Here is a 23337-nt window from a genome sequence, read left to right as displayed (position 1 = left end):
CACACATAGAGGCGAATGAACTGCAAAGTTTAAAGCCTCTTAAAAACTTGCAAGCAAAGCAAGCAACTTCACAATAGTCAAAACGTGCGGTCCCAGGCGTTTGTCTTACAGATTTCTTCCCGGCCCTTAAAGTGTTAAAATGTGAAATAAAGATACACTGAGAAAAAAAATTAGTACTTTTTTTTATTTACAAAAAAAAACTTTAATTTGCAATATCTAAAATACGTATTTTCAATTTTTGACTATTGTTGACGAACCTTGTGGAACATCAAACATTTATGAATTTTAGAAACTTCGAATTTTTGTATGTTAACAATCACTTTTAGCCACAAATTATGAATCCTGATGTGATTTAAAACAAAAAAAGCTCTTTATCAATCTCCTTTTCAATGCAGCCATTCTCGAGATATTAAAAATAAATATTTCTAATTTATTGTATTTTTTATACAGGGTCTTTCACATTAAACGCTCACGCAAAAAAATGTAATAGCTCCTTACAAAAAAAAAATTTTTTTTTTAGCTTCGTCGATGGTAACACTGCATTCTCCACTTCGGGACGTTCAGTCTGATCGGATGGTTTTTAGTGTCGAGATGCACAATTTACAAGAACGTGCATTTTTTAGTGAAATCGTATTACTCGAGCAACCGAAGCCTTAATGAAACTTTGTCCTCTTATGGTAAGAATTTCAACATTTCTCGTCATCGATTACTTCCTCTGGGGGTACGTGAAGGACCGTTGCTATGTTAATAAGCCATAAAATTTGGAGGAACTTAAAGAAGAAATAACTCGGGTTTTCAACAGCATCGAAGTCGTAATGTTAGAGTTGTGCGCCGTTTTGTTCACCGTTTAAAACTCGCTATCGAAAATGTACTACAAAAGACTTTATTTTGGTTTTTTCAGAATAAAAATCGATTCACTTTTGTAGAAGTTATTAATTTTTTTGCGTGAACGTTTAATCTGAAAGCTCCTGTATTATAAATCCATGATTTTTCCAATTTTTTAAATTATTTTTTATAGAGCATATGATTCAATAATCAGAAAAATCAACCATATAAAACTAAACAAATTTGTTCAAAGTTTCGCCTTAAAGAACACACCTGGAATGCATTTTAGAAAGTTCACCTTAATATTTTTGATTGTCTAATAACAAATTAGGTTTCGGCAAAGCAATTCAAAAGTAATGCATATTCAAAAATTGTCATATTCAACAAAAATGCGATATTTTAGATCACCCTAATTCACGACGGTGCATAATATGGTGCAAAATAAAAGAGAGCGCCTCAAATTTTGCGACAGGAAGAAATATACGAGAGTTCATCGAGACACAGCCTAGGATCTGAAACAAAAATCGAAGTGTGTGTGTGTGTGACATCATTCACAACAAACAATCGAAATTCAGAAGCAGAGATGTCACGGAATTATTCGCAGATCTACGGGATCGTTTGACCTTCAAGGAAATGCGGATCTGTAGGAAAAATCTGCGAATTTAGTATAATCTATACGGACTTCTACGGGCTCTTGTTTTCAGCGTATGTTATAATGGAAAGTTTCGAAAGCAATGACAATTACATGACAATGATTTTTATAAAAGATACTCATTAATACGTTTTTTGACACATATACCAAGTTTATAAGTTGAAATTAGTCCGATTTCACATAATTTTCAGGAGAACCCAACCTGAAAATATTTTTATTCAAAATAATGCTTTTCCCCATTTGATTTTACACATTTCGCCCATCTCTCAGACACATCGTGGATACTATTCTATTTTTTTTTTGTTTCTACAAAAACCATTCGCCGACATCTTTATATTCGGCGAATTACTGTTCTACAAGAACATGTCTAATTGAAGCAAATACGTGATCTGACGAGAGCAGGTCTGGAGAAAACTGCGAGTGCGATTGCTTTCCTTAATAAAGGGTTTTTTATTGCATTTTTCGCGGCTTTAGTAGAGTAATGAATTGTAATGTCCCAAATGCTATTTATTCGTAACGAATAACATTTTGATTAAGCTGAACAACCAAATGAAGTTGTTTTTTTTTTCAGAATAACACTAACATATTTTTATGTGAAGAATATTGGCTATACATCAATGAGAGAGTGAGTTAAAGAGTTCCGATTCGAGAGATATAGGGGTAACGGAACAAAAACTATTAACCTACGAGAAAAGAATCAATTTCCACTTATACGGTGGCTAAGGAGGGCTACTCTAACCCTTATGTTAATGAAATATCGAAAAAGATCATCTACTTCTTTTTCTAGAACAATTACAATCAATAAAAAAATCCGAAATTGGTATCAACCAGATACGTTAAATTTAACTAAATGAGGGTAAATGAGAATTCCACCTTAGGAAAAGTTTTGCAAACATTTCAGTTTTATTAAATTTGCTTCAGTCTATGATAAAACCAATTTTTTCGTTCCAAACAAAATTTTCGCTTCATTTCAGTAAAATTTTAGTTCGGTTTCAATGTTGTAGAGGGTTAACACTTTCGTCGCCCAGAGCGATTCGGTCGAGTTTCTTGCGGGGCCCAAATTCAGCTCTCAGTGCGCAAGAGAAATAACCGGGCAATGATAGCAATGAATTCGGGTTCGATTCAGGACTAAAAGGTGTGTCACATCAAATTGCATCACGGAAAAAACGCTGTAGAAATTTAATTTTTAGGAATTATATCATCAGCTTTCGCTTTAAAATCAGATAAGAGTGTATAGATCACGTTGGCCATGCTTCACTATCAATTTTTCGTAAATTTGTAAAAATGTCGTCGAACGAAAAAGAGCGTCGTGAATTAATCCTGTGCACTCATTTCGAGAATCCGGAGTTGTCACATCGGGACATCGGTAAGATGCTGGGAATCGTCCAATCCACGGTCAGCAGAGTACTAAAACGATACTTCGAGAACCTAACCATCGACCGGAAGGTGAAGAACGGCAAAAATGGATGCTCCGTCAGTGAAAAAGATCACAAGCGCGTAGTTAAGCAGTTTAGACGTGATCCGAGAAGTTCGGTCCGGGATGTCGCCAATAAGCTGAATTTGTCAAGTTCATTCGTCCAGCGGACCAAGCAGCGGGAGGGCCTGCGTACATACAAGGTTCAGAAGGCTCCTAACCGCGACGAAAGGCAAAACATGGTGGGGAAGACGCGAGCCCGGAAGCTGTACACCGAAATGCTGACGAAGCCGCATTGCCTGGTAATGGACGACGAAACCTACGTCAAAGCGGACTTTCGTCAGCTGCCGGGCCTGTTGTTCTTCTCCGCTGAGGACAAATTCAGCGTTCCGGAGGAGATTCTCATACAGAAACTATCCAAGTTTGCCAAAAAGTACATGGTGTGGCAAGCGATCTGCTCTTGCGGAAAGCGGAGCGCCCCCTTCGTGATGACCGGCACGGTAAACGGGCAGGTTTACCTTAAGGAGTGCCTACAGAAGCGCTTACTACCACTATTGAAGTAGCACGAGGGCCCGACCATCTTCTGGCCGGATCTCGCTTCGTGCCACTATTCAAAGGACGTGTTGGAGTGGTACGAAGCCAACGTGGTCACCTCCGTGCCAAAGGAAATGAACCCGCCCAACGCGCCGGAAGAACCCAAAAGTTGTCAAATCGGAGGCGGACTTCAAGAGAAAATGGATTTCTGTTCAAAAAAAACTACAACCTGACGTTGTACAGAACCTTATGGACGGGGTAAAGAGGAAGGTGCGAGCATACGGGCTTGGGCTCGAAGTATGAAAAATGGAAAATGCCAAAAGTTGTTTAATAGTTTTTATTTTACTGTCTAAAATTTTCAAAAGGATCGGTCTACTGGGCGAATTTCTACGGCGTTTTTTCCGTGATGCAAATTGATGTGACACACCCTTTACTTTTGCAAGTAGCAAGTTTTTTTTTCTGAGAATGAGAATAATAATTGCACAACTCGGATAGACCCAAATATTTTTTTTTTCTTAGACGCACATGTGTTTTTTTCATCCTCAAAACGGAATAGTGCGAAGCGTTAGAAGGAAAGTGTCGAGTATTATCGAGTTCCGATTCGGATATTCAGGAACTATACGCAAGTGACCTGGACCTGGATGATATGTTAGAAGAACTTACTATAGACGACATAAAGACATAAAAGTTTTTAATATTATTTTGAGAATGATTTTTTTAATAGTAAACACAGTAAACAGTTGTCAGACATCATATTTTAATCAGCAGACATCTGGTTTTTGAGTCACAATTTTTCGAAGTAAAGATCAATCATTTCAATTACGCGCTTTGATCATATGATAATGAAAATTGTAATTTAGGTAATTTTGTACCAAGTTTCAAAAAAATCGTGGAGGGTCGGATCAGCAGCTTTGGGGTGGGATTGCTCTGTACGAGAGTTGTATGAATAAAAGTAATTGACCACTTTGAATTTGAATTTTTCACAATCTAATGTGTTCTACTAGTCAAGCCTTTTTCATTTGATATCCATATTGATGATGTTTTGAAAAAAAAACATAACGCCATTTTAGATTTCCATTTTCACAAATAACTATGTTCTACTAGTCAAACCCTTTCGTTCGATTCCCTTATTGATGAATTGGTTTCCATTTTGGATTTGCATTTTTCATAAATAACTGTGCTCTACTAGTCAAGCCCTTTCATTTGATGCCCACATTGATGGGGTTTTGATAAAATATGTAGTCCGCCATTTTGCAGCGGCAGCCATTTTGGATTTTCAAGATCATGGAATACGCAGTTATATAACTACAGCAGAGATAAAGAAGTGTTCCAAATTTGAGATCAGTTAGTCAACAGGTAGGGGGGTTAAATTTCTATTGATATAGGCCAACCGTAAAGATAAACATACAAACATTCTTACAACTGGCTCAATTAAAACCGTTTAAAAGTATAGTATAAAAACTAGATATTTTATGTTTTTGATTTTTTGATTATTCTACATATCCCACATTTACATTTAAGTGCCTATTCTATCAAATTCCTTTTGGAAATCCTATTCAAATTGAACGAGAAAAGTGTCACCCAGATCTGGGTGACAGGGCGATGAAAGGGTTAAGTCAAAATAAGAATTTTTACTCGATCTATGGTAAAAAAAATAGAATTCGTAGAAAATGAGAAAATGGGAGTTCTTCAATTTCGTCAATTTAAACAATTCATTGACTGTAGAATAGTATATCAACAAATCTCAGAGCAATTCTATTCCAATTGATGTGCGAATCATCATAATCAGTTCGTAGGAAAAAAATTCCTACGTCAAAAATCTATTTTTACCTTTTCCTTCATTTTTCAAGCTAGTTTTTTGTAAGACACAAACATACCTATCCGCTTGTTTCTGGAATCGAAACAAACTTTGGACAAAGACCAATTAACCAGAATGATATACAGCTCTTTCAAATCCATAATTTTATTCAAATGCTTTCAGCTCTTCATTGCGATTTATCTATGATATGCGCAACACTTTTAGCGCTCCATGAATATACAAGAGCACCTGTCGCGTGAATCCGTTTCCTGAATGTCAAGGCAACAAAAGAACAGCACAAGTTTGCTGAAGGCCAAAGAACTCAATAGTCCCGAGAGAAAAAAAACTAATTAACATCAATACAATCGACGCCAAACAAAAAAAACTAGTTCGATCGAATAAATTTCCGGATTACCATAAATTTGTGCTTTCGAAGATGAGTTCGTGAAACTTTGCGCGAGGTATTTTGCATTTCCCATAACGGCTGTCTTTCCTGGGGGAATGCGATAATGTCTATCGCTGCACACGGTGACAACGGTGAAAAAAGACAACGAGCGGAAGAAGCGAATAACCCCGAAAAAAGCGTTTAAAAAACTGATCGTCTAACGATCGCACACCGAACAACAATAAATAACCGTCAAAGAACAGTTGCGTCGTCGTTGGTCACACCGGGACTTGCCGGCTTGCCGTGTGTAGACAAACACAAACACATGCGGGAACCAACAAAAACTGGTCACTGGCTTTCGGTGGCGTTTTCCCTTCGCGAAACACTCGATCACGACCTTTCGTGGGGAGGGAACGGTTGGTTGATAGGAACACATGTTTATTTACACATTCCTGCACATTGTTTCACTTGTGTTCCGAGCAATGCAACGGACAGCACAGCTGGCTCTTTCGTTTGAGGCGTTCGGGCAGACGACCGACCAAAATCTCCTTTCTCTTGACAAACCGTAGGTGACTAATTAGATTATGCGAAGGCGCGTGCGCTTAGGTTCATATGTATCACGTAATCGAATTGGTGGGTAATAACCTCGACTAGCTCAAAGAAGGCAATCGATTGTTGATAGTGATTACTCGCCTCCAGCAAAGTTCGCGACTATTGACGATCGCGATCGACTCCAATATGACTGGGAGAAATGTTAATAAAAATCAATTGAGCCTTGGCTAAAGCTTGAAACGAAATTTGTACTTCGACCTGTATCAAACTTGTTGAGTTCTAAAATACCGTCACGATTTCTTCACAATTGGTAAAAGCATCTTACCTGCTATTTGGTAAACACATGCCAGAAACGATTTTCAAATAAAATTACAAAGAGTCATCTGTCGGATAAAGCCAAATTCATGATTATCAAAACAATTGTGTCGTCTAGTTGCGAAAGCCAACTCCTCAAATTCGAGAAATTGTTTTTGACGTAGTACTACGTCTTTCAGGAAGGACGCCAAATCAGAGAACAGGTCACGTTTCTATGAAATAAAGTTAAGGTTAATAACTATTTTCACTGTGAACGAATTCTCATGATTTGCATACCAATCGTATCGGAAGTTCTCTAAGATTTGTTTGATATGCTATACATCACAATTCGCTAAACTCTGAACGGTTTAAATTCATGAAAACCGGAAGAATTTCCTTTTTCCCATATATTTGTTCTGCCGATTTGTGTGCTAACCCTACTCGTATATCGAACGCTTAAAACATTTCATTTCTTAACAGATCCGAAAGATGTTTGCATCAATTGATAGGAAATATTTTTCCGCGTCTATCACAATTAATAAAATATTATTTTTCATGAGATGAACAATTGAATTACTGTAAAATGTCAAGCGTTTTCTAAACGCCCTAACTTCCAAGTTTTGTTTGGCCCGACTTACGGTTTCCCCAACACAGACTTGATGTACCTGAGGAAATCCGCTTTGCAAATATACATGCAAGTCGGGGGTATTTTGTTCCCACCGAGCTGTGTTCCCTAACACGGACTTCAAAATCAAGGTGCCTGGGGGAATCCGCTTTGTCAAAACATGCAAGTCGGGGGTATTTTTTGGTGTTGAGCACTTTTTTACTCACTTGTCGTTGTGCAGACCGGAATATGTTTCCCTAAAACGTACTCTTAAACTGAGGAGCCTGAGAAAATCGTCATTTCAGATACTAGAGGTGAATGAAATTTCGCGGTTCGAGAACTACGTAAACATGAGATGTGCAATAATTTCAGAGGGAAATGTAAAATACAATGATCGTTTGACAATTCTTCCGTTCACATATTTTGGTAGTCCTAGGCATCATATCAAATGTAAAAGGACGTACATCAAATTTATTATATTCGAAGTGGGAAACAAGTGGATTGCATAATTTAATTGCGTAGTTCTACGACGAAAATATGCGGCCGTGTCCTAGATACAACCCCTTACATTTTTTTCGGTTTTTTTTGGACCTTAGATACATTGCTCCACTTATGGGAGTTGAGAAACAGCGCCACAATAGATCAATTCCCTATAAAAGGCGTATTTGAGAATCATGATGTACTACAAAAACGGCCAAATCATTTTATTTTTTACCTCATTCTGGCATAATGATAGAGAAACTTGTTTTCTTTTGTTGAGATTGCGGTTTCGCAACTAGACGACACAATTTAACTATGTTTTATTTCAAAGGGGTTGTACATGAGGGGAAAATCGACTTGTTTTCTACCTAATATATTTCTTAAGATGTCTACTTTACTGAAGTTTTTATTCCAAGTCCGTCTGAAGCAACCTTTTAAGATTAAAGGGTGTGTCACATCAAATTGCATCACGGAAAAAACGCTGTAGAAATTTAGTTTTTAGGAATTATAACATCAGCTTTCGCTTATAATCAGATAAGAGTGTATAGATCACGTTGGCCATGCTTCGTAAATTTGGAAAAATGTCGTCGAACGAAAAAGAGCGTCGTGAATTAATCCTGCGCACTCATTTCGAGAATCCGGAGTTGTCACATCGGGACATCAGTAAGATGCTGGGAATCGTCTAATCCACGGTCAGCAGAAAACTAAAACGATACTTCGAGAACCTAACCATCGACCGGAAGGTGAAGAACGGCAAAAATGGATGCTCCGTCAGTGAAAAAGATCACAAGCGGTCCGGGATGTCGCCAATAAGCTGAATTTGTCAAGTTCATTCGTCCAGCGGACCAAGCAGCGGGAGGGCCTGCGTACATACAAGGTTCAGAAGGCTCCTAACCGCGACGAAAGGCAAAACATGGTGGGGAAGACGCGAGCCCGGAAGCTGTACACCGAAATGCTGACAAAGCCGCATTGCCTGGTAATGGACGACGAAACCTACGTCAAAGCGGACTTTCGTCAGCTGCCGGGCCTGTTGTTCTTCTCCGCAGAGGACAAATTCAGCGTTCCGGAGGAGATTCGCAAGCAGAAACTATCCAAGTTTGCCAAAAAGTACATGGTGTGGCAAGCGATCTGCTCTTGCGGAAAGCGGAGCGCCCCCTTCGTGATGACCGGCACGGTAAACGGGTAGGTTTACCTTAAGGAGTGCCTACAGAAGCGCTTACTACCACTATTGAAGCAGCACGAGGGCCCGACCATCTTCTGGCCGGATCTCGCTTCGTGCCACTATTCAAAGGACGTGTTGGAGTGGTACGAAGCCAACGGGGTCACCTTCGTGCCAAAGGAAATGAATCCGCCCAACGCGCCGGAGCTTCGTCCAATAGAGAAATATTGGGCGATTATGAAGCAGGCCCTCCGGAAGAACCCAAAAGTTGTCAAATCGGAGGCGGACTTCAAGAGAAAATGGATTTCTGTTCAGAAAAAACTACAACCTGACGTTGTACAGAACCTTATGGACGGGATAAAGAGGAAGGTGCGAGCATACGGGCTTGGACTCGAAGTATGAATAAAAAGAAAATGCCAACAGTTGTTTAATAGTTTTTATTTTACTGTCTTAAATTTTCAAAAGGATCGGTCTACTGGGCGAATTTCTACAGCGTTTTTTCCGTGATGCAATTTGATGTGACACACCCTTTACAAACCCATTAGTAGAGCTAAATCCTTGTGCGCGACGCATACTTCAATTGCACAATTGTGATTGCTGATGTTTAACGTTCAGAGCATCATGTTTTTAATGAAAAGACTTCAGCCTAAAATTAAAACAAACTGTTACATTTTTTCGAAAAAAAAAGGCAAAAGTGCACAACAGGTCTACCAAGGACTACCAAGAGATGACAAGGACATCTCCTTTTGGAAATGAAGGGCAGTTTCTTAGTTCCTTAAGGTGGAAACAGAATGCCGCGTTGTGCGTTGCTTCTCATCAGCAGTAGTTACTTGCATTTTACTAAAATTACTAAAACATTCGCCCGACGCAGTCTGTTGATTTGCAGTCACAATCTAGCATTCGCGTCACCACTTTCCATGTAAAAAAAAACAAAGTAAAGTTCGTATGAAAATCTTATTCTTGTTGTGTATATGGATCAGTTGAATGTTTTTTAAAAACAACACATTGACATTGACTGGCGGCATTGAACTTCGTTTACTAGTTTAGGGGAGAGTGAAAGAATAGCTAATTTTCAGTCAGAATGAACACGATTTCAAAATTTAAATTATGAATGAAAATTAGCTTTTCTATATCAAACTGGTATTCTATTCAAATGAAAAACATTTTTGTTTGCAGGTGGTGAAAAAGTCTCATACGAAAATTGTTTATGACGACAACTCTATATTATGATGAAAAAATTCAGCAACAATGTTGGAATTGTTTAGTCATATGGTTCAATGAAATAACATGATGTGAAAATTTTCGTTCAAATTTTAGAATTTAAAAACCGGCTTCGTGTCTACTAATCTTTGTAGAGATTACACTAATGAGTTTGGGACCCAAATTATGGCCCTAATTTGAAGTTGTCACCAGACGTCGACACCATGCCACTGTCATCGCGAATTCGGCGCAAGCAGTTTAGAACAAATGTTAGCGTTTAGTACAACGATGCTAACGACGCAACGCATTATTGTGTTCGACTAAATGGAAACACACATATTTAAAATGAAGTGTCAAAGCACAATTCTCGCAACGCGACGCATAGCGCGGCATTCTGGTCCCACCTTTAGTGTGATGGAAAAATAAATCGAATAAAATTACCCAAAGCTTTAACTATCTTTTTCACGTGGACATGTTATTCAAACTAGTGGGGGTCATAGCTTCTGGGCGGTTCATTCAATTATGTTATTTTTTCTACCATACTACCATAATTTACACTAATTTTCGTACGTAGGAATCTCCAAAAAAAAGTAGAAAGGTCTGTGCCCAGAGGCACGGACGGAAATTTGACGTAGGACTTAGAGAACAATTGCCTGTTTAGAAATCCGTCAATTTAACTCATTCAAAACTCCAAATGGAGGCCCTAGAAAAACCTTTTTATTATATGAACTGAACTGAGCTTCAAACAAGTTTTAGGAGAAATCAGATAATATTCGACATTTTCTGGTTTTCCTGTATCGGTGTTCATAAATGTACTTAAAAATTCACAAATACCAATCGATCGGTTTTCTTGGGTTTATTTCATTTAGCTGAATACGATAAGAAGCCATCGTCTCACAGTGAATTCTTAAACTTAAGTTTGAACAGCTAACATGCCAAGGCTACATTATATTTAGCTCAACCTGTAGTGGATGGTTATAAATATATCACCTATAACCGTGAGTGCTGCCTTGCGAAATTTGTGTAGATTCTGTAGTGAACTGATTCCAACGGGTGCTGCTTATTTATAGGGAAGGGAGTGGAAGGGAGTGTATTTGGGGAAGTGTAGCTGGCTAAATATAACCATTAGTACATCTTGATAAGATACCGCGAAGTAGTATGCGTGAGTGTTTCCTTTAGAACCTCTCATTCGACCAGTAGCCAGTTTAGTTTCTTCGTTGTAAAATTTCCAACATCACCAACGCACTCAATATTATATCCTACATAATAGAGACGTGCATTGAGCACAATATGATCTACATTTTTTCTAATAAAATCTCTATCAACGTTCAACCCTTCAAATCAGGGTCTCGTTGAAACATGATATGATAAGTCCTTGCTATCGTCAAGTGTAGAATAATTCTTGATATGCATTAACTCACCTTGTCCGTCACGAAGAAACATACAAGAAAGCATAAGGACACCAGGCCATGAAGTAGATGATGGACGGCTCAGTCAGTCAGCTAACCGTTCACAAAAGTGTTCCAGTTCTTTTGAACCGTTCTTTCGTTCTTTCGTTCAGCAGAATCAGTACAGGTATTAAAAACAACAGTGCATGTTAGCTGGAACCCAATAAACATAGGCTTCTTCACAGCTACTCATATTCTGGCATTAGTATCATTAGGTTAGATAGGACATTTTCTTATTTGTATGGAGCTTATTTTTTGTTCATTATTGGGGAAAGAAAAGATGCTTCTGCCATTAAAGTCGCAAATTGTATGTGAAAATATATTTCTGTTAGGACTCAACCTAGGTTTCATCAGGGATCATATTCAATAATAGTTCAATCAGAGAAGAATCGTAACGATATTTTTCAATTTTTACAAATATTCCGGTAATGGTTATCACGATAACACGCACATTAGGGTGGTCGCGAAAATGGTCATGTCAAATTTAAAAACCGCCCATGTATTTATTGGGCCAAAAAAAACCTGTGCAAATGTTCAGCTCCAGCGGACATGATTTAGAAGTGTTTAAAACCGTTCAAATTATTTGACTTTCGAAAATCTTCCAAGAATGTACCTCCTTCTTGGAAGATTTTCGAAAGTCAAATAATTTGAACGGTTTTAAACACTTCTAAATCATGTCCGCTGGAGCTGAAATTTTGCACAGGTTTGCTTCTGAATCCGGGTACTTTTTAATACGGACACTTTTTCATTACATTCAATATTATGCCAAAACCATGACATTTTTTGCATGTTGAATTATAGTAACTGATAGTTACTATTGTGTCAATTTAGTTTAGTGTCAAACATAGTACCTACCTTTAACAGAAATGTCAAAAATCAAAAATCAATGTGAATTTCACAAACCCATGTCCGGAATAAAAAGCACATTCAGAAAATGATTTTAAATCCGGAGTCAAAAGTTGACGATTCAATTTCTCATTGACGGAGTTGCATAAGGGTTTGTTAGAAGCCTTAATATGGAGCATGGAGTGTGGAACAAAGATTTTCGATCCGGGAAACCGCAAAACCCTTCGGTATATAGGATGGGGTCGATTATATGACCCGTTTATATGTACGTGGGTAACTTTGTCTGTAGCGCTGTCCCACATTAATAGAAATTTAACTCCCTTCCTGTTGGCCGATTGGTCTGAAATTTGAAACACACCTTTATCTCTGCAGTCATTATAAAACTGCGTTTTTCATTATCTTGAAAACCCAAAATGGCGGCCACTACAAAATGGTGGATAACATATTTTCTCAGTACTCCATCAGTATGAGTATCAAACGAAAGGGATTGACTAGTAGAACATAGTTGTTTAAGGAAAATGGAAATCGAAAATGGCTGTCACCACAAAATGGCGCCATATATTTTTTCAAACCTTGTCAATATGGGTATCAAATGAATAGGGTTGACTAGTAGAAAACAATTATTGATGAAAACTGTAAATCCAAGATGGCAGTCGCTACAAAATAGTGGAATACACATTTTCTCAGAACTCCATCAATATGGGTATCACACGAAAGGTAAACACCACAAAATTGTGCCATATTTTATTTTTCAAAACTGCATCAATATGTGTATCAAATGAAAGGGCTTGACTATTAGAACACAGTTATTTATGAAAAACGCAAATTCAAAATGGAGTTTAGAGAAAATATGTAATCCGTCATTTTGTAGCGGCCGTCATCTTGGATTTACATTTTTCATAATTTACCGTATTCTACTAATCAAGTCCTTTCATTTAATACCTATATTGATAGTATTTTGAAAATACTATGGCGCCATCTTGTAGTGGTCATCTTGTGAAAATACAATAAATAATTGAATTAATAAAAAACATTTGTACCAAAGGTGTTTTAGTCCCGCTACTTATGTCCTACATTAACAGCTACATTAAGTCCCGCTACTTATGACGCACCCGTTAATAAGTTCTACAATAATTAATAAATAATTTCTTTCAAAGAATTGCAGAGGAAACACGTGTCCGGATTTCAAAGCATGATTAAAAAAGTGTACGGATTTCAAAGCATAATTAAAAAAGCGTCCGGGTTAAGAATGAAAGGACACGATGAAAGAAATTTAAAATATTGAACAAATATAACATGATTTTATGGAACTCTGTAATTCATGACTTAGATGAAGGTCTTCTAATTATATAGGAACGCTAATTTTTCATGCTATGATGTCATTATTTTTAGTAGTCAATATTTTTTAGTATTCGTAAGCGCTTAAACATCCGGATTTCGGTGCATTATTATACATGAAATGAGTTTTCAAAAAAAAAAATATGTTGATGCCAAAGCATAAGAATAACTGAAAGTTCCAAGTTATGGAGACTATTTTACCTAATCAATAAGTTTAGTAGAAATAGGTATATAACAGCTGTCGGTAGTCCTAGTGGTAAGCTGCTACTCATAATTAAATTTTCATGATCAAATAACCAATGTTGAATACGTAGCCGGAAGGTACCTTAAAATACAGATGTCTGTATTTTATAGATAAAAAAAATCCTGTAAAAAGGAGCCTACTGAAGGGAGCAACTAGTTAATTTCATGATCTGCACAAGGAGTAAGACGTTTAGTAAGGTGATGAAAAAAGGAAAACACGGGTTTTAACATTTAAATCTAATATAAGTTGACGTCTATTAACTCCGTCCGCGAATGACGAATCTCTATAGTAGAAAAACAACCTGAAACTATGGAGAGCCAGAGCAGGAGATCCAAAGGAGGATGATTGTATGGTTTGATTCTTTTCAAATGTCTTCACAAGGTACGAAAATATGTCTCGAAATGTCTTCACAATCATATCGAAGGAAAATAAAATTCATAATTTACTTTTGAACAAAGTTTGATAGCTTACTCAATGTTTATTCTAATTGGCATTGTAATATAACTTATTTCATGAAACTTGCTTTGAGGTTTTGAAGTTTATTTTAGAAGACGTAAACAATGAACATATTCCGCAACTGCGAACTAAATTTAAAAAAATTAAGAAATGATAATGGGCTTGGTATACCGTTGATTAAGTGAATATCACCCCAGTTCTTCCACAAAAACGGAACTGTGATAACTCAGTTTGTTTATTTCATACCCATAAAACTAATCATTGATACGGTATGTAACCGAAAAACCTTCATTTTGTGGAGTGTTCGTTTGAAAGGTCTAGGTTAATTTATTGTTTAGTATAGGCCCAAAATAGTAAAAATACATTGTCACAATCATTCAAATTCTCAAGTGCAAAACAAAAGTAAACAAAAACGAACTGATACAAAAGTCCTGCTTCCTTTGACGATTTTTCCGGCCAGTAGTTAGAACTTTATGGAAATAATATCTCTCAAAAATCCACATGCGCTATCGATTGTGTCACATTTACCCGAAACCCACTCACTCGAAAGACATTCACCCGAATTCCACTCACCCGAATGTAACAAATACCCGAATGCGACAGATACGTAACGTATGTAATATCTAACCGAACTGACACTTACCCGAATGCGACATTTACCCGAATGCAACAATTACCCGGATGTAACAATTACCCGAATGTAACATCTACCCGAATGCGAGACTTGCCCGAAAGAAGGATGTATTCGAATAATACGCAAATTGTATTATTAGGAAGTATTTGTATATTTATTTTTGATCAGTGTTCATATTAGTCTCGTACGTTCATTTCCATCCAAAAGATATGTTTCGTAGGTAGTGCAATTTCAGAAATAGTGGCGTTGAATAAAAGTAAAAGAATTCAGTTTTATAACGTATTATAAAGTCTATCCATTCATATGGATGACGCAGCCCATTTACTTAAAAGAAAGCTGCCAATTTTGGTACATATATATTATGGCACTGAAGTGCAATTTTGATTATGAATTTATTTAATCGCAATGAAATTTATTCTGAGATTACTGTAATGGGGGCGAAGTCCCCAACTAACGAGGACAAGGAAACGAGGCGGCCTCAAGCCGGCGGAAGCGGCGGCCTCTCGCAAGCAAACTTGTGTTCCACCGATTGCCCGGTTAGTTTAAAACATAGGAAACTATTCTCTGGGTCTCAAGCAGACCGGGCAATCGGTGGAACACAGGTTTGCCTGCAAGAGGCCGCCGCTCCCGATGGCGGGTCGGCGGCCGACTCGGATTGCGTCACCTCACGGCTTGGTGCCTCCTCGGTTACTTATCCTCGTTAAGTGGGGATTTCGCCCCCATCTTCATCACGAAATAATAACTTCATGATAAAAACTGCGTCGCGGTGGAAAATACGTAAGTACCATTTTTTTTCTTATCTATTCTTTTTACATTTTCATTTAGTTTTTTTTCTATTAAAGTTATTTGCTTAATTTTCGGAATATTCCATAACCCATGCTCGTTTCTGAATGATCTCTCGGCCCTAAAGAGGAATACGGAAAGGAAAGAAGACGACATAACAATTTCACATTTTACTTCGTAACTTTGTAACAGAAGATTCGACAAAACTCATAATCTTATTTGTCGAAATTGTTCCTTCTTCATTCGGGTATACATTCCATTCGGGTAAATGTTGCATTCGGGTAACTGTCGCATTCGGGTATTTGTCGCATTCGGGTAAACGTTGCATTCGGGTGAATGTCACTCGGGTATGTGTTACATTCGGGTAAATGTGCTTCGGGTAAACGTGTTTCGGGTGTTATTCGGGTAAATGGGACACAACCGCGCTATCATACTGAAATGTCTTCACGGTAAGTCAAATGCCTTCAAAATGAAGACATGTTTTCGAACCTGGCATCTTTGGTAATAACTGTTATCCATGGGTATTATGTACAGAAAGAAATGGCTAAACCTCCAAGTCAAGGAGTGATGCGACCCGTATCGAGGAATGAATGGTGTAGGAGGGTGGGGAATTGTTAAATATCCTGTCGATAACGGAGCCTGTTGATCGTCGTGATTGCAGTTCTGTGAAGTGTATGCAGGATGAATAACGAAACATATCATATTGATTTTAGAGGAGTTCTCTCGGTTACCTTCTCTGGTTTCACGAAATTAATTCTCCACCGCCGCGATGGGATTTCGATAAAAAGTACATGCGATTAATAATATATCGCTCTAATTAATTGTACAGAATAAAGAAAATCTTTTCATCCTAACGGTATTCCAAGTAATTCTGTGAAAGTGGGCTTTCAGCGTATCTTCAAGCCAAGACTGAGGCAAGCAAAACGAGCACTTGACCCTCCTGTACTCGCGTGCAAAATCATAACACGTATACTCGCGCACGGTGTCACAGACCGAAAATTGAACTTCTCTCTAATGTTGCCATTGTGTATTTTTCAGGCTTTATTGGCATTTATTTTAAGAAGAGGGTATGATTAAATGAAAAATCTCCAAAAAATACGTTTTCTTCGTCTTTATCATTTATTTATAGTCATCTAATTCAGCCTCCTCAAAACAGAGTAATTTTTGATACTTCAACAAAAATAACGAAATTCGAAATTTTCACTGTTATTAATCAAAAGTAAGCAACTGAATATAATTCATGGAAGTATAAAGAGCTATAAAATAACATAAAAACGTAATAATCGATTGTGGTTTCACTGGAGTAAGAATCAAAACATAGCATAGCTGCATGCTTGAAACAAACATATTTTTTAAATTTCATGCAGTTGTTCGTGTTTTTCAAGTCTTTTATCGAAGAGAAGAATGTATACCGACCTTCTAGATAATCACCAGATTCCAGAAGGTTCTGGAATATAAAATTTGCACATTTCTAATATTCTTTGTCTCTGTATTCTTTGTAAACTAAGAATTAATGCCTTTTTATAGATAGGGCATAAAACGATAATATAAAAAGATTTCTAGAAACTTTTTTTTCTTTCTCTTGTTTTCTTATTGATATTGTTCATTATAAAAAAATATCCCCGAAACTGTAACTGTTAAAAATTACCATAAGCCAAATATTAGTTTATAGTTTACTGTGTACAATTCTTCCACAAGGGAAATTCTTTCACAAGTGTGTATATGTATGACCATTATATTTAGCGAATAACTAACATTAATATTTTGCTTTTGAACGTATGAATCTAACGACGAATATCTCGTTCAATCCAGTTACAAAAGGGACTGAAATCGAATAAGAATAGTCCGGTAATGATCTTATGCATTATATTCAATAAATAGTCCACGCCACTAACATTAATTTATACATTTCATTACAACAATATTCTAGAATATGAAAAAAGGCACTTGTCCAAAAAAGTTACTCCTATACTCGCGTCGGTGTGTCAGACCGAAAGTGTTAAAAAAGTGGCACACGCCCCCTTTGTACCAACACATGCGATACGCTAAACGATGACGAACGACGAATAATGAAGCTAGAGAGAAACGCAAAGTCGTAGTGTTGATATTTCCTGAGAAATGAACGAATTATTGATTTCTCGGTCTGACAGACCAATGCGCGAGTATAGGAGTGTTAAAAAAACCATGTTTTTCCTCTCAACATAATGTATCCATATCTTTGAATGGGCAGCGGAACAAATTTGATTGTAAAATTTGATTATGAAATGAGGGTCGCAAAGCTAAAAAGTTAAAAAATTAAAAACATACCCTTGCGAAAACTTTTCTGATGCAATCTAGTTTTTCTACAATGTGCAATATCGAACAATCACAAAAAATGTTCTGGCAACATTAGTCAATTAGACTTGTGTTAATGTTCCTGCCATAATTATTTTGTGCTATTTTTTCTCTCGTTTAAATATTTTTAACTTCCAACTGGTACATCTGTCTGTACGTTCTGCTTTCTTGCTTCACTTCTACGCAATGAGTTGATATTTACGATCGCTGTTATTTAAATACTACTACATAAAAAAACTCAGATCAAGGATGAATACCTGTGTGGCAACTTCTTTCCGAGTAACAAAGGCTCTGAAAATTGCGTCAAATGACGAACGTGTTTATAAACACGAGTATCGCAAGTGGATTTCCTTGTTTGATTTCGGCAAGCGTAACACAACCTTTGTCCAATGGAATTTTATTTGTTTAAAACGCGTGCTCGGCAGTTTAGAAGTTTGTTTTGAAAATATCAACGCGTTGTGCGTTGTGATCTACAAACTTTGGTTTCGTGGAATCGAATTCATTTGGGAAACATGCTTCCAACTGAGACTTTTCTCGGTTCGTTAACGGCAGCATAACTTGATAACGTTCGAGCATTTCAACACTGCTTGAAGCAATAAAAATGATTACCCCTCAGCCCAGACCAGTTATCACTGCTGTTCATGACTAATTCATAAAACCTGGAGCGCGAGCACTTGATTAAGACTTCAATTCAGCGCACATTTGTGGGTAATCGTTTCTGGTTGATCCAGAACCGTAATGACTGAAGTGGTGCCCCATTCTGAAACCAGCTTAAATTGCTGCAGCGGTTTGGCGTGTCTGCCCCTTAATGATGGATGTGTTGATCAATTAAACGCACTGACGAAGCCATGCCGCCACAGTGCCTCTACCAGAATTGCAGTTTTTTCTCAGTTCTTCGCCCGGTTATCCCACAAAAACTCACTCACAGCGCAGCGGTGCCATTGCATCACCCCACAGAGGATCACAGAGGATCGAAAAACTGTCCTCAACCAGCAGGCAGGAATGAGGAGCAAAAAAAAAAAAGGTAGAAGAATCACAACTTTTTCGTGTCTTGTTTTGTTCGGTTTTGTTTTGTTTTTTTGCCCTTGCAAGGGAAGACGGTTTTGTGTGCTACCTTTGGTCTTCCTCTTTTGTTCCCGTGTTCTCACTCACAAATGATCACCGCGAGGCGCTCGGTTGGCTTCACTCGTTTTTCGAGGTATTCTCCAATTTCTTCTTGGCCATTTCTTCACTCGACCATCGCTTGTTTACACCACACCCGATCACGATTCAACCAGATTCTCTGTGTTATTTTATTTTTCTTGCTGAGCAATACGATCACTCGGTTCTTCTTTCAGGTTTCCTCACTGCGCGCCTTTGCTTCGTGCGATCCCTTCGTTTGTTGGCACTATTATTTTCACTCGCAACTGGGAAACAAAAAAAAACACCGGACGGAAAAGAAAGCCACGGCAAAATACCGCACGCACGTAACTGTCAACAAAACAACAACACACAATGCAATATGTGGGCACTCGCGCTCGATCGAACGGGATTTTTCAACACGCGAGCGTAATAATGCTGCGATCGCTCAGCAACTCAACAATACACACCTCTTGTCGGCCCAAAATATGCACATCCACGACGACGAAGCGAGCGCAACTGAAGAGAAAACATTTCCGCCGTCGCCAGCGTGCAGTCACGAGCGAAAGCCGAACGGAAAGCCCGAGCGAGTCGTCTCGCACGCACACCACCGCTGCTGAGCTGCCGAACCGGGTATAAACAAATGTGTCGCTACACAGCCGAGCGGCATCATGCTGCACCACTACCAACGAGACATCGAACCGAAACTTGCTTCGGGCTCGAAATTTATGTTTTGTTATTTATGTTGCGAAAACAATCATCTCTCGCACGGTGTGCAGTGGGCGAAGGAAGCGCCATGTGCGGCGCAATCATCGGCAGCAGCAAGTTGCTGAAGCCACCGCATGAATGCATGCATGCAAGCAAACCGGAAGTGTGACTGTGGTGAATACATATCCGATCTCGATCGGATCGCTGGTGACTGCTGGGTGGATGCGAAGTGTGATTTTCTCTTTGTTTGGGTGTCTGCGCAAAAAGCCGGTATGCTGCTTGCTATCATCTCTCTCACGTTGTTCAGCTGATGGCGGTGGGTGTGTTATGCTGTGCCGGGCGGAATGCACTTTCTAATGAACGAAACGGATCTGGACAAATTGGGGTGGGGAACGATACGCGTGCTGATTAGTGGAGTCATGATTGACGACTTGCTTGTTAAAAAGGACAAATTCTTACCACTGAGGCACTGATGAATGAATGAAGCGTGTTCTTATCAGAGGAATTCACATGGTGTGTAGCCCCTGGTGATGACCTTATTTCACACGTGCGTTTTGTTTAGAAGAACTGTTCTGGAGAGGAGTTATCACGACGGGCGTTGGGTACGAGTGTGGAATAACACATGTTCTAAAACATGTTTTCTGATTACAAAGACACTTCGTTTCGGAATTTGTATACAGTGATGCCTCTGAATCCGGACGCTTTTTTATCCGGCACTTTTTCATTACATTTAATATTATGCCAAAACCATGACATTTTTTGCATGTTGTATTAATGTGACTGATAGTTCCTAATGTGTCAATTTGTTTTAGTGTCAAACATACAGTGATGGACATTCGTTTAGCCGCACTTGAAAAAAAAACTTGAAACACTTACAAAACAACTAGGAATGGTCTTTTTATCGGGATACTTATTTGCTGTAGTGGTAGTACAGGGTTTTCCATTTCGGGCTTCCGAAAGTATACAGCCCTGCGCTGACAACCGTTTGACATAGCTGTCAACCAAAGCGTCATATCGTTAGTTGAATGTCAACTACAACAACATGGATCGTTGTAGCATCGCACAACGTGTTAATTTTGTTAAATTATACTATAAAAATGGTGAAAAACCGGCAAATGTTTTTCGAGCATTACGGACGGATTTTGGTCGTCATGGACGGCCTACAGAGCACACAATCGCTGATGTAGTGCGTAAATTCGAACAAACTGGATCCGTAGCGGATATTATGAGGCCTGTGCATCATCGTAATGTGCGTTCGGCCGAAGATATTGCTGCTGTTGCTACCAGTGTGGAGGATGACCCGAATGTTTCGATTTCACGGCGTGCTCAGCAATTGGGCTTATCAAACACATCATTGTGGCGAATTTTGCATTTGGACTTGCACCTACATCCATATAAATCCAACTGGTACAAAAATTAGAGCGTGGTGACCATGGAATGCGTCGGGCATACATCGATTGGGTGCACGAACAACAGCAGCAAAATGCTGAATTTTCGCATCAAATTTTCTTCAGCGATGAGGCACATTTCGAGCTCGGTGGCTATGTGAACACCCAACATTTCCGTATATGAGGCTCAGAAAATCCACACGTGATTGTTGAGAGGCCATTGCATCCGCCAAAAGTCACTGTTTGGTGCGCATTATGGTCTGGTGGAGTCATCGGGCCGTATTTCTTTGAAAATGAGGACGGCGAGACGGTAACTGTGAATGGTGAGCGCATTGGCCGCATGTTAACCGATTTTTTGACGTAGAACTATGTCTTTCATTAAGGGTGCCAAATCAGAGAACAGGTCACGTTTTCATGACATAAAGTTAACGTTAGTAACTTTTTTTTGCCGCGACCGGATTTTGGCGATTCACATACTAATCGAATCGGAAATTCCCTAAGATTTGTTTAATATGCTATACATTAGAATCCCCTGGTTTGTAAATGGTTAAAATTTATGAAAACTTTAGGCATTTCCATTTTTCCATACATTTGTTCTGTCCATTTGTGTGCTTTCCCGAACAGAGCTGTCAATAACGAGCAACTTATCGACGACCAACGAAGGGGAAATTGTAGAATTTGAAGTCGCCGTGAACAAAGGAAAAGTAGAAGAATGAAAGGGAATATTTGCCTTGAGTATAAACAGTGGATCTCGCTGAGGCAAACTTTCATTCGGCATCGGACTGTTGAGCAATCCACATTGCTTTCGCTGCGCTTCGATCTAAGATTGGACCCCACCAGTGGTAATCCAACTTGGATATCGTCGTTTGCTTTTTCTGTTCGTTATTCGTTATTCGTATCATGTGTTTTTCTTTCCGCGTCATAAATTGGACGTTTCGCGTAGTGTGTGATGAGCAAGAAGAAGAGGGAGGCAGGCTCGAGCCCTGCAAAAAACGAACGCATTGCCAGGGGCAATGAAATTTCGAGGCAAGCGTCTCCTAATGATGCACGCGATGTTGGTGTAGTGATAAGCGCTCGCACTGAACCGAGTCTTCGCGAGTGTGACACCGCATCGAACAACAGCAAAATAGGCGATTTCGGCGCGTCGATCGAAAATTTAACGGTTTCTTTGGTGCCTTTGAGAATGCATCAATGCATTAAACTGACGTTATGGCGAAGCAGGCGTTAAGGTTATGCTCCAAAAAAATATTTGGGGAATACCAAGCATCTTGAATGTCTTACTGGAATGTTATAAGTTATTTAGGTTCGCGTGCCAGTCGCAAAACTGCCTTCAACTAGGATTGCATTTGCGCTAATATTGATCATAAGGAAGCCTGCTACTGTTTTCGAGGTTGTTGAGATTAACAAAAAGAGTTTATTTCGCTTGTTTAGTCAAAAATTCCTCCACTAAGGGTGACAGCTGCGCTTCTCTCGAGCATGAGAAAGTAATGCAACTTTTTTTGAGGCCAGTAATATTAACAAAAACATTTCTTTTGAGAATTGCGCAAAATGATGAGATGTTTTTGTATTCCTAGTAACTTCAAGCCACCAATGTATGGTTTTGTATGCATGCTATGGCGAACGCTTATTTGGCGCTTGGTTTACGTTGTACGAACGATGCCTAGAGGTGCGATTGCTTTGAGGCAATACTAAATAACATGTAGCATGATATTTGATACTTGCAAGTGTTGTCATTGTTGTTGTTTCCATTCGGTGCCAAAGATATATTGATGTAGTTATGAGATGTGGAATAATGGTGCTGGTGTAACATGTATATAATCGACTGTAGCCGAGTCTATGTCAATTGTGAAAAAGGCCACCGGAATAGCGTTCGAGGTAAATATTCAATGCATTGACATGAAATAAATTGCGACATACGATCAGCTAGTGTATTGTTTCGCGAGGGCAAGAATGAATCATCAATCAATTATCGTCAACTGATTCTACAATGAAAAACCATTTCAAAGATTATTCTACTAAGCAGTTGTTTCGAAAATTTCACAGCATTATAGAATAAAAGTCACAGAAGGTTGTGTCCGAGACACGACCGCATAGTTGACGTAGGATAACGTTAGGCTATTTGTCGCATGCTGATTTTGGATG

The 23337-nt window shown here is 38.6% G+C and overlaps 1 protein-coding gene across 6 annotated transcripts in view; it reads right to left on the bottom strand.

Annotated features, from left to right (window-relative positions):
* The window catches only part of LOC129774817 (probable G-protein coupled receptor Mth-like 1), a 379271-nt gene extending 359665 nt beyond the window's left edge, over positions 1 to 19606 (bottom strand). For 4 of the 6 annotated variants that reach the window (XM_055778805.1, XM_055778810.1, XM_055778811.1 and 1 more), the window contains exon 1: positions 19095 to 19606. The gene's annotated coding sequence lies outside the window, so the exon portion shown is untranslated. Of the gene's footprint in view, positions 1 to 18902; positions 19037 to 19094 lie in introns of those variants that run through there. The other 2 variants (XM_055778807.1, XM_055778809.1) reach the window with 2 other exon arrangements.
* Positions 19607 to 23337: the final 3731 nt, after the last annotated feature.

This window comes from Toxorhynchites rutilus, chromosome 3 (genome assembly GCF_029784135.1).
Source record: "Toxorhynchites rutilus septentrionalis strain SRP chromosome 3, ASM2978413v1, whole genome shotgun sequence".
NCBI classification, from domain to species: Eukaryota; Metazoa; Arthropoda; class Insecta; order Diptera; family Culicidae; genus Toxorhynchites; species Toxorhynchites rutilus.
Note: the sequence above shows the minus strand (reverse complement) of the source record. Positions and strands in the feature narration are given on the sequence as shown.